The sequence below is a fragment of the Mesoplodon densirostris genome, chromosome X (genome assembly GCF_025265405.1).
Source record: "Mesoplodon densirostris isolate mMesDen1 chromosome X, mMesDen1 primary haplotype, whole genome shotgun sequence".
Classification (NCBI taxonomy): domain Eukaryota; kingdom Metazoa; phylum Chordata; class Mammalia; order Artiodactyla; family Ziphiidae; genus Mesoplodon; species Mesoplodon densirostris.
The window spans coordinates 29,238,562-29,250,718 of NC_082681.1; the positions used below are offsets into that span (position 1 = coordinate 29,238,562).

At 41.4% G+C, this 12,157-nt stretch overlaps 1 protein-coding gene across 5 annotated transcripts in view; it reads right to left on the minus strand.

The window, feature by feature from the left end:
- The window catches only part of XIAP (X-linked inhibitor of apoptosis), a 42,999-nt gene extending 31,189 nt beyond the window's left edge, over positions 1-11,810 (minus strand). For 3 of the 5 annotated variants that reach the window (XM_060086734.1, XM_060086735.1, XM_060086731.1), the window contains exons 1-3: positions 11,518-11,584; positions 11,127-11,253; positions 10,691-10,869 (exon numbers count right to left, since the gene is read on the minus strand). The gene's annotated coding sequence lies outside the window, so the exon portion shown is untranslated. Of the gene's footprint in view, positions 1-10,690; positions 10,870-11,126; positions 11,254-11,517; positions 11,608-11,760 lie in introns of those variants that run through there. The other 2 variants (XM_060086732.1, XM_060086733.1) reach the window with 2 other exon arrangements.
- Between the last annotated feature and the right edge of the window lie 347 nt (positions 11,811-12,157).

A 12,157-nucleotide genomic window follows, 5' to 3' on the forward strand; every position in this document is an offset into this window, starting at 1 on the left:
GTGCGGCATGTGGGATTTTAGTTCCCTGACCAGGCATCAAACCCGGGCCTCCTGCAGTGGAAGTGCAGTTTTAACCACTGGACCACCAGGGAAGTCCCTGAATTTCTGTTGTTTTAAGTCACTCAGTTTGCAGTACTTTATTATGGCAGCCCTAAGAAACTAATATTGGGTTGGCCAAAAAGTTCATTTGGGTTTTTCCGTAAGAGCATACGGAAAAACCTGAAAGAACTTTTTGGCCAACCCAATACAATGATGTTAAAAATATGACAAAAATTAAGCAAACAACATAACCCTATTAGCTCCCACTGCAGTACTACCATGCTAACTGAAACACATTATGTAATTAAATAAGGGCATCTGTTGAAAACTCAGAAAACATGTTTTTAGAATCTCATCTATAACATCTTTCCTGATTCCTCCATTCAAAACCCTAGTAGAATGACTACTCTTTGTGCCCTCACTATATCCTCTAAATAATTTGCTGAGGGGGCTTCCCTGGTGGTCCAGTGGTTAAGACTCCATGCTTCCAGTGCAGGGGGCACGGGTTCAATTCCTGGTCGGGGAACTAAGATCCCGCATGCTGCACAGTGCGGAAAGAGAGAAAGAGACAGAGAGGGTAAAAGAAAGAAAGAGAGAAAGGAAGAGAGAAAGAAAGAGAGAAAGAAAGAAAGAAGGAAGGAAAAAGAAAGAAAGAAAGAGAGAAAAAGGAAGAAAGAAAGAAAGGAAGAAAGAAAGGAAGAAAAATAGCTGAGGAGCCAAGTTGTACTAGAACAAGACTGAATAATTTCTGCATGTGTGTATGTTTGTAGGTATACCTATATGTACGTTGTTTGAAGGAAGGTCCTTTATAGCAAGGGCTCTGTCTTATCACATTTGTATTCCCAATGCCTACAGCAATGCGTGACATACAGTAGTGCTTCATCAACATTGGGCAAAAGAATGAATGTTGGAGCACCTCTATTAGGTCACTGCTGTCACTATCCCACATCCCACCCACCACCTCCACTGGACTCTTGAGATCACTGTGAGGACTAAAAATTGGTAATATGCCATTGTGCCCAGGAAATGTGACCGAACTAGGAAATATATGCATACCAAGCAAACAGTACAACTCAGTGATAAAAACCTATACTAAAATCACATTTCAAAAATATAAGATTTGTAAAACTTTTCATAGTAACATCATAAAAATCTTATATGTGCTAACTCAAAACACCATCATAATTTAAAATTTATCTTAATATTCTCTCTTTGCTCATTATACGTAGAAATATTGTAAGATTTTTCTCATCAGTTGCTTTTCTCCCCTATAGAGGATCCAGCATAGGGATCTTGTCAAACAAGCAACATTCTCCTTGACCCAGTGCAGTGGAGGTCAATCCCTCTTTTTTTTTGTTTGTTTAAGATTTATCTATTATTTTTTAAATTTATTTTTGGCTGTGTTGGGTCTTAGTTGTGGCACGTGGGATCTTTCATTGCGGTGCATGGGCTCTTTGTTGTGGTGCATGGCTTTCTCTAGTTGTGGCATGTGGGTTTTCTTTTCTCTAGTTGTGGCGCACAGGCTCCAGGGCGCGTGGGCTCTGTAGTTGTAGCGTGGGGGTTCCAGAGCGCATGGGCTTTGTAGCTTGCGGCACGCAGGCTCTCTAGTTGAGGTGCGTGAGCTCAGTAGTTGTGGCGTGGCGGGCTTAGTTGCCCTGTGGCATGTGGGATCTTAGTTCCCTGACTAGGGATCAAACCCACGTCCCATGCACTGGAGGGCAGATTCTTTACCACTGGACCACCAGGGAAGTCCCTCAATCCCTCTTTTAATGATCTTAAAGTGTTAGTTCCCTGCTTAGAAATAGCATTTGGTTTACAAAGCTGTAGTATCTAAGAAATGTATCTACGTAAATGTGACATAGTATAAAAAAGCTGTATTTTAAAAATGGCATGCCCTTGGGCTTCCCTGGTGGCGCAGTGGTTAAGAGTCCGCCTGCCGATGCAGGGGACACGGGTTCATGCCCCGGTCCGGGAAGATCCCACATGCTGCGGAGTGGCTAGGCCCGTGAGCCATGGCTGCTGAGCCTGCGCGTCCAGAGCCTGTGCTCCGCAAGGGGAGAGGCCACAACAGTGAGAGGCCCACTTACCGCAAAAAAAAAAAAAAAAAAAAATGACATGCCCTAAACAAAAAGGGTATATACATATACACATATATGTGTATATATATGATTTTTTAAATTCAGCTTTTATACTATGATACATTTACATAAAAATTCAACTTTTAGGACTTCCCTGGTGGTGCAGTGGTTAAGAATCCGCCTGCCAATGCAGGGGACACGGGTTCGATCCCTGGTCCGGGAAGATCCCACATGCCACGGAGCAACTAAGCCCATGTGCCACAACTCCTGAGCCTGAGCTCTAGAGCCCACGAGCCACAACTACTGAAGCACGTGCGCCTAGAGCCTGTGCTCCGCAACAAGAGAAGCCACCGCAATAAGAAGCCCATGCACAGCAACAAAGACCCAATGCAGCCAAAATAAATAAATAAATAAAATTAAAAATTCAACTTTTAGTCAAATTGTTCATTTATACTACTAAGTTCTTCAAACTATGAAGCATATTTTCATTTAACCTTAAGTTAAATGGTCAATAAAACATTTTTGAGGTTAATTACATTCAATCAAATCAAAAGTTCTCTCCCTAAAATTAAGCACTAGAGCCATTTAAATAACTGAATGGCATTAATGAGCACTTAGCCCATAAGCTCAGTCAATAACATCAACTTATTAATACTGCTGCCTACAATATATGCTTGATCATGAAGCCTACTTCTGTAAACACCTGAAAGGCCATACTGAGAATCCACAAAGGGAGTATCAATTACATGTTCTATACTTAATTTAGAAAGTCATAGTAATACTTAAATTTGAGCCCAGACCTCCAATATTTGGCAAATTATTTATAATAATTAACTCCACAGGTACAGTTCTCTCAGAATGGACCCACAGTAAGGTATTCCCTCATCTTTTTCTTTGTTTTTTTTTTTCTCTCATCTTTTTCGACAAATTGTGGGAATGTGTTCCCCAAAAGAATGTTTTGTATGGGGCTTCCCTGGTGGCGCAGTGGTTGAGAGTCCGCCTGCCAATGCAGGGGACACGGGTTCGTGCCCCGGTCCAGGAAGATCCCACATGCCGTGGAGCGGCTGGGCCCGTGAGCCATGGCCGCTGAGCCTGCGCATCTGGAGCCTGTGCTCCGCAACGGGCGAGGCCACAGCAGTGAGAGGCCCGCGTACCGCAAAAAAAAAAAAAAAAAAAAAAAAAAACAAAGAATGTTTTGTATGAAGAATACACGGGTTTGGGCTCAAGAATTCACTCAAGATAATAAAAAGGCTCAGATCACTAGTATCTCCTCCTCCATTTTACTGAAAACTGTTCAGAACTTAAAGACAATTTACAGTGCTCGTTAATCAAGTCTTTGATTCAAAAACAAACCATCTATATAACCCAAACTGTAGATCCATAACACAGATTAATACTATTTATGCCTATTCAGAGTCTAGATTAAAACCTTTGCTAAAATCAGAACAGGCAGAAAAACAAAATCTCATGATGGATATCAACCCAATATTTAATACAAACAACTGTTTTCCTTTTTAAAAGAGAGGGGGAAAAAAGAATCCTACTATCCAGGCTGTGAATACTTTGTTTATCCTTTAAGAACCTTTTCTGTGTGCATGTAACACATGCACGTTATAAATATTTCTAAAGGGGATTTATAGTATATGCTATTTTTATAATTTGCTTTTTTCTCTTTAATAATATATCATAAGCATCTCTCCACATCAATTTTTATCTAGATTAGAAACATTATTTTAAATGGATGACTAGTACCTGACTGTATGAATGTATTTATCATAACCTCACCAATTCCATACTGCTGAACATTAATTTTAGATGTATATTTTTAAAAAGAGAAAATACACACATGATCAAATAATTCAAGAGGTACAAAAGCTGCTGCATCCATTCTACCCCTTATACCTTAAACCTCTGGTTCCCTTCCTAGAAGCAGTCACTCTTACCAGTTTCTTCTGCATTCCTCCAAAGATAGGTTTTAAAAAACACAAATGTCGGACTTCCCTGGTGGCACAGTGGTTATGAATCAGCCTGCCAATGTAGGGGACATGGGTTCTAGCCCTGGCCCAGGAAGATCCTGCATGCCATGGAGCAACTAAGCCCGTGTGCCACAACTACTGAGCCTGTGCTGTAGAGCCTGTGAGCCACAACTACTGAAGCCCGCGCGCCTAGAGTCCATGCTCTGCAACAAGAGAAGCCACCCGCTCGCTGCAACTAGAGAAAGCCCGTGCACAGCAACGAAGACCCAATGCAGTGAAAAATAAAACAAATTAAAAACCCCCCACAAATGTTAACATATTCTATATATATACAGTTATGCACCTTCATTGCTGGACATTTATAAAGCTAACAATTTTTTTTTTTTTTTTTTTGCTATATGCGGGCCTCTCACTGCTGTGGCTTCTCCCGTTGCGGAGCCCAGGCTCCGGACGCGCAGGCTCAGCGGCCATGGCTCACGGGCCCAGCCGCTCCGCGGCATGTGGGATCCCCCCGGACCGGGGCACGAACCCACGTCCCCTGCATTGGCAGGCGGACTCTCAACCACTGCGCCACCAGGGAAGCCCTAAAGCTAACAATTTTTTGCTATTATAGAGGATGTTGGAGTGAATATCCTTCTGTTTACTTGCTTTTAACATCAATATTAAGTGGTCTCAAACAGGAGTGTATCCTGTCACCATCTATTTTTAATCTATCTTGTTTTTGACTGAGAATAGTCTTAAGAAAAAGCTTGAAAGCACTTATTAATCTACGATGAACATCTCTATAGAAAATAGATAAATTTACATATGGCAAATACTAATGGCCAACAAACGTATGCAAAAATGTTATATATCATTAGTAATCAAAGAAATAAACACTTTAAAAGATACCATTTTTGTCCTGTTTGGCAGAGATTGCCATCACTACCAACAATAAAAATCCAGCAGTGAAGGTATGGGACAATAGGCACTCTTGCTGGTGGAACTAAAAACTGGTACACCTTTTCTAGAAAGCAATCTGACAATATATTCTAAAAGTCTTAAAATATATGATTTGTTTCTGAACCAGCCATTCTAGTACTAAGCATTAATGCTAAGAAAATGATCAGTATATATAAGGATGTTCAATACAGTGCTATTTATAAAAACAAAAAACCTCAATTCTAACAAAAGAGAACAACAATTTGGTAATGTGTATACTACAGGTTGTAGAAGAATACTACAGAACACAGATATGTATGTGTTCATGATGTTGTATTTGGTGAAATGAGCTGGTTATAAACCAGTATTGGTCAGTATGATCCCAATTATAAAAAATATTGATATAGACAGACTTAGGCTAAATTACACATCAAAATTCTACTGTGGTTATTATCTCTGTGCACTGGGATTATTGGTTTTCATTTTCTTTGTTGTGGTTTTCTTAATTTTCTAAATTTTATCCAGCAAATATATTAGATTCTAATCAAAAGAAAAAAGCACTTGGACTCTTGATTAGTCAAGGTGTCTTATATAATTCTGCCCAGCAGGCTGGGGCTGTTATTTGGCTATTTGCCATGTGACAATGCTTCCTGCATCTGTGAATAAACTGGCCCAGTAAGCTATCAATAGCGGCGCCTGCTATTGCAAGGTTTTGGTTCTTCCTTCACAGAAGATAATTTTTATAACTTATTACAAGGAGAGGGAAGAATATACTCTCAGGTTCTTATCTTTTTGCCTATCCTGAGAATTTCTGCCAACTCGATACTTTGTAATATTACTGTCAAACATCAGGTTAAAAAAAAAAAAGAGGATACAGGTCAACTCCCAGAGATAAAAGCAGTAACCAGGTCATGTCCACAGTGGTTGGCCATGAACACATGTCTTGTGGTTCACTGCCTGGGTGGCAGTAAATCATTAGCAGAGAGGGCTGAGAAACACAGGTAATAATAATACCTGACTACTACTTATTGTTAACTTGAGTTGAAAATAAAAGTTTTCATTGAAAAATGTTCTGAGCGATGTCTATCGCTGGAGTTCTAAACTTGTTCACTCAATGCCTTAAAAAAATAGGGGCTTCCCTGGTGGTGCGGTGGTTGACAGTCCGCCTGCCGATGCAGGGGACACGGGTTCGTGCCCCGGTCCGGGAGGATCCCACATGCCGCGGAGCGGCTGGGCCCGTGAGCCATGGCCGCTGAGCCTGCGGGTCCGGAGCCTGTGCTCCGCAACGGGAGAGGCCACAACAGTGAGAGGCCCGCATACTGCAAATAAATAAATAAATAAATAATAAATAAATAAATAAACTAGACTTCCCTGGTGGTGCAGTAGTTAAGAATCCGCTTGCCAATACAGGTGACATGGGTTCAATCCCTGCTCCAGGAAGATCCCACATGCCACGGAGCAACTAAGCCCGTGCGCCACAACTACTGAGACTGTGCTCTAGAGCCCGCGTGCCACAACTACTGAATCCCATGTGCCTAGAGCCTGTGCTCCGCAACAAGAGAAGCCACCGCAATGAGAAGCTCACACACCACAATGAGGAGTAGCCCCCTCTAGCCACAACTAGAGAAAGCCCGCACATAGCAATGAAGACCCAACGCAGCCAAAAATAAATAAATAAATTTATAAAATAATAATAATAATAAATTAATTTGGGGGACTGGTAAGAAAGGAGTCTCCCCTGATCCTTGGCCAAAAAAAATTTCCCTAAAATAATTTTTACAAAAGGGCAGCTCAGAATCAAGTACACTGAAAAGTAAAATCATTATATTTTGTAGACATCCACAAGCAAAACTTGTTCAACATAATTTACTTATATTTGTAATGAACAGGATAATAGAAATCACTCTTTCATTTTAAGATAAGAAAACTAAAGCATAAGGAAGTTAAATGAATCGACTAAGGCCATAGCATCTGGAACTTATTCTGTTTGATACTCATCCAGATAACTTATTCTGACAGAGTGACTAGGATGCAGTACTGAAAAAAGTCAGATGGTTCCACAAGTGCTATTCTGAGGTTCTTTTGATGGATGATTTGGTGAATGGGTACTACCTACTGTAGATCTTTCTCAGAATTAAGTATTCTCCTCCATGATCATGTTGGGATCTCAAGCAAGTGCTGAAACAAGTGCTTGATAAAAGCCAACATCTTTTCTTTTTCCCCAGTAAAAATATTTTGTCCTATCTAAAAGACACTCTGTTGTCTATAAGCAAACATTTAGTAGGTTTGTCTTCCATTGGGCTTGAGTTAAAAAATGACAACAAAGTAAAGGAAACTGCCACAAGTGACTATAAGGCAAATTAAAACAGTACAACATAGGTAATGAATGCTCACATGTTCTAAACACTATAAACTAATTTTCATTTCCTTCCACCCCATCATTTTAGCTACATGTATTTTCTCTAATCTACTAAAACATGCTGAATTGAAACTAAGTTTCTAATCCTATTTGTTTTAACAAGGTCAAAATTTAAACATGAGCTTGTGTGATTCCACAGCCCATCCTCTTCTACCATGTTACCTCTGATAATAACTAAAATATGTAATGTGCTTCACAATTTAGAATTTTTTCATATATGGTAGCTAATTTAACCTACACAACACATCACACCCCTATTTGAAATATGAGGAAACTGGTTTTCTGACTGGTTGTTACTCATCAAAAATCATGTGGCCCGTAAATGACAGTAAAAAAAGCAAACCCAGTGATTCTGACCAATATAAGTATAGGAAATTATTACTGGCAGAAAGGGTAGTCCAGTGAGGTAGAAAATGTTAGGCTCTGTGCCCTTTCAAGGCTTAAAAAATTAGGTGGAGCCATACAAAAGTATATCACATAGTAATATATGCTGAGAAGCCTGTGTTTTGAGGTCAACAAAATTATTACAGGAATAAGCATAAAAGTTCAAACCATATATAAGTATTTATAGCTATGCCAGGGAATACACAGCGGCACCACTTTTGCCCAGTTTAGGAAATAAGCCTTAACTTACTCAGTTCAACTTCTGTCTGACCATCTGAGTTCAAGCTACTCCCAGTCTATGCAGGTACACCTCACTTTTCACCACAACCCACATCCTTGAAAATACATTATAGAAGCAGATCATAATAGTGAATCACATGTATCCATAACAAAGACTGGGTACCAATCACACCAAATCAAATCTCAAAATGTATTAAATAGCAGAGCTACAACTGTACCATAATTAAAAATAATAAAAATCCACACCAAGTCCTACAAAATGGACATAAATATGCTTTTATCACACAAAGGACAACCTATTAAGTATACACAAAGTAGATAAAACATATAACTCTTAAGTTTGGCCTCAAATTCTTATGGTAGATACATTTCTTTTATAATATATAATATTCCAAATGCTCTTTTCATGTTTTGAATTAAGTGGAATAAATATACTTAAAAATTTATGAAAAAGAAAAAAGAAACATGGAGGCAACGAGGTTGAGTGATTTGCTCACAATCCCACAGCTAATCGGAAACAAAGCCAACACAAGAACTCAGGCTTTCAATCTAGTGTTCTTTCCACTGTACCACATGACCTCTAAGACATGAAAATAATATTTGTTCAATTCAATGTCAACTTATTTTACCACTACTGTTTTTATCTCCTCAAATCTACTCATACAATGACCTTAAACAGTGCTACAGATTACATTCTGTAATATGTAATACTATTACCAGATTAGACCACAGACAAACCTTGAGAACTGACAGCTCATGATAACCTCCCATCCTCAAAAAAACAAGGGCATCTATTTTGCCATATTCATCTTTTGAATTCTACCACATAGTATAATACCTGGCAGATATAGTAGGTGCTCAGTAAGTTGTTTCTTATTTTTTAAATAAATCATAGCACTTTTTTTTTCTGTAAGCACCAGCTACCAGACTTAAATATGAGACCAAACAAAAACAGTGAAATATCATTAGTTCATATTTGGAGTCTCTAAGCCTTTATAATATAAACAAACGATTTACTAAACAAGTTAATGTTTACAACCAAATATAAGGGGAACATTTACGTTACTAAAATATTTCAAGCACTATACAAGTTAACTATACAAGTTAATTACAATAATTCTTATCTATTGAAATGGGCCTAACTAACCTTTAGTCAGCATTACTTTGTCCCCCTCGTTGGAGTCATCGAATGCACCAGAAAGCAATAAAATTACAGGTGTAGTACAATGGGCGCCGGACTAGGACCTAGCCTCTAGTCCAAGCTCTGTTAATAATCAGATATATAACCTTGGGCAATTCACTTTTTGTGTCTTAACCTGTTCATAAAAACAAAAGAGCTGAACTACTAATCACCAGGGACCTTTACGATCTTAAATTTTTTTTAATGATTCTTATCCACAAAGATTCTACATTCAGAATTTTTTCACTGTGCCAAATTTGATATCCTGAATGTTATAATCTGCTACATAATTCAATAATTAAAAGCTTAGCACATTTTCTAAAAATATATAAAGACTAATATAATATTGTTACCTTCTCCCATTAGGGGCAATAGGAGCAAACCAAAGAGGAAATATGAGCATCCAATAATCAGGCCTGCTTTGCCAGTTGGGCTGACATGAACCACTCTGGATTTTACAATACAAATCACTGATACATAAATACATATATGTATATAAATATATATACACATACCACTGATACTTGCTTATACTGATATACGTATGTGTGCAAACTTTAACACTTGTTTTTAGTTATAAAATCAATACTTGTTTATGGTAAGAAATTCAAACAGTACATTAGGTCACATCTGAGGTGCAAAGTAAAAAGTTTCCCACGCCCCTCCACCCTCCATAAGTAACCACTGTTAACATTTTTTTTGTGCATCCTTCAAGAAGTTATCTGAGCATATACAAGTAGATGTGTGTGCATGTATAAATCTTTTTAACCTAAACCACTGCCACTTTCTTCTGGCTCCATAAGCATGTTAAATATATTGAAAGAAGGTAGAACAGTTGTATGGCACAAAGCTGTACATGCTTCACAAATGTGCACTGAATACATTTAATTTTCTTGCTTGGAGGCTATGTGGAGCAGTTGTGCAGAAAGAGCAGTGAGCAAGGAGCCAGACAACCTGGGTTCTAATCTAAGTAATGGAGTAGCCTTAGGCAAGCCATGAAATATTCCTGTGCCTTAGTTTCTGCTTTTGTAAAATATCATGCTTGGACTAAGATCCCTTCCAACTCTAAAATGTTGTAATTCTAAGATGGCCGTCTGTAACAGTGTTCTCTTGAACTGGATATAACAAATGTTAAGTAAAAAAAGAGAAGAAAGAAACACTAATAGCAACCTCCAATCTTACAAGGGTAAATTTCTATGTGTCATTAACTATCAAGGTAGTACCTTTGTGACATAAGTAGTGACGTAGTTATATTTGAAAGCAAAGTAGTAGATTATTAAAATCCGATACGTTTTTATGAAGTTTTGATTGACGTTTTTCTTTTTTTGGTGGTGGAGAGGGCTGTTGCTTACTGTCAGCAATAACCACTCCCCCTCCTCCCGATTAGAAAACAAGGGTACTATGGAGTTAAAATAATGAAACTGAAAGTTAGACTGAATTTTGATTTACTCACAGAATATGCTGGGGAGGTGACAAGGGCAGCAAAGGTTGGAAAGAATTACTAGCTAATTTCCTCTTCCGGAAGGTCTTCGGCTCCTGTTCTTTCGGTTCACACGCCCTCACCAGACACACTCCACCCAGCTCCGTACCTGCCACAGGCGTCAGAAGGGCGGGGGGAGTCCCCTTTGATCACTGAAAAAAGAAAAAAGTTCTTTGACTCGATTTACCTTAGGGGTCACGGGGTTTACGGAGGCACCCGGGCGGCCTGAAGCCACCCACGCCTTTCTTCCGCAGTCCCGGGAACGTGGGCCCCAGAACCCGGGCCGGCCACCTGCGCAGGGCAGGGGCTGCCTTCCCGCCCTCCCCCGCAGCGCGGGGCCCGAGGGGAGGGAGGGGAGAGGAGAGAAGGAAAGTGGAGGGAGGAGGAAGCCCGTACGAGCAGTACCCACCGCGCCAGGAGAGCCGGCCTGGATCGCCCGCGGCGCCCGAAGCAGTGCTGAGGGGAGGGTCCTGGAGGAGGGGCGGCCCGAGCCCCAATATGGAAATGCCAACTCCTCTCGGCGGCCAGGCCCCAGCCTGGAAGGAAACGGAAGTCCCTTCGTCTCCCTCACTCGCACCCACCAGCCCGCCCACTCCCCGGAGGAACCCCGAGTCGGGGAATCCAAAGTGCGTCCACGCCAAGGCCTCGAAGAGACAAGGCACTGGGGGCGGCCCGTCCGTCTCCGGCCTCCGCCGCTCCGCTGGGCCCCTCACGGTCTCCCGGCCTCTGCCCGGCCGCTAGGCCAGCCTCCCGCCCAGTAAAGCCCCTCCTCCTTCCCCCTCCGCCATTTTCAAACTTACCCCTCCAGCCCTCGCTTAGCGCTGAGCCCGCCCGGGACTCCGCCGAGGTCCGGCCACTTCCCCGGGCCGGAAAGGGGTAACCGGACAAACGAAGCCTTGTTTGCCCCTACCCCCCCACCCCCCCGGCTGGAAACCAGAACCTGATGGAGCGGTTGCGCATGCGCAGTGGGCACCTCGCAGTCCCCGCCCCCATCTCAAATCTTTCCTCTTTTACCCTGAGGTGATTTTTTCGACGGTTTTTACCTGCTGAGCTCCGGGGTGGAGGAGTCGGGGAATAGAGGTAAAAGGATGAAAAGACAGGGGCTTCCCTGGTGGCGCAGTGGTTGAGAGTCCGCCTGCCGATGCAGGGGACACGAGCTCGTGCCCCAGTCCGGGAAGATCCCACATGCCGCGGAGCGGCTGGGCCCGTGAGCCATGGCCGCTGAGCTTGCGCGTCCGGAGCCTGTGTTCCGCAACGGGAGAGGCCACAACAGTGAGAGGCCCGCGTACCGCAAAAAAAAAAAAAAAAAAAAAAAGGATGAAAAGACAGAGAGCGAACATGTTGAGTTCTTGCTAGAGACCAGGCACTGTGGTTGGCGTGTTCTTTGTTGTAATTTTGACAACTCTCATATGAAACCCATTTTAACAGAGGAAATTTGAG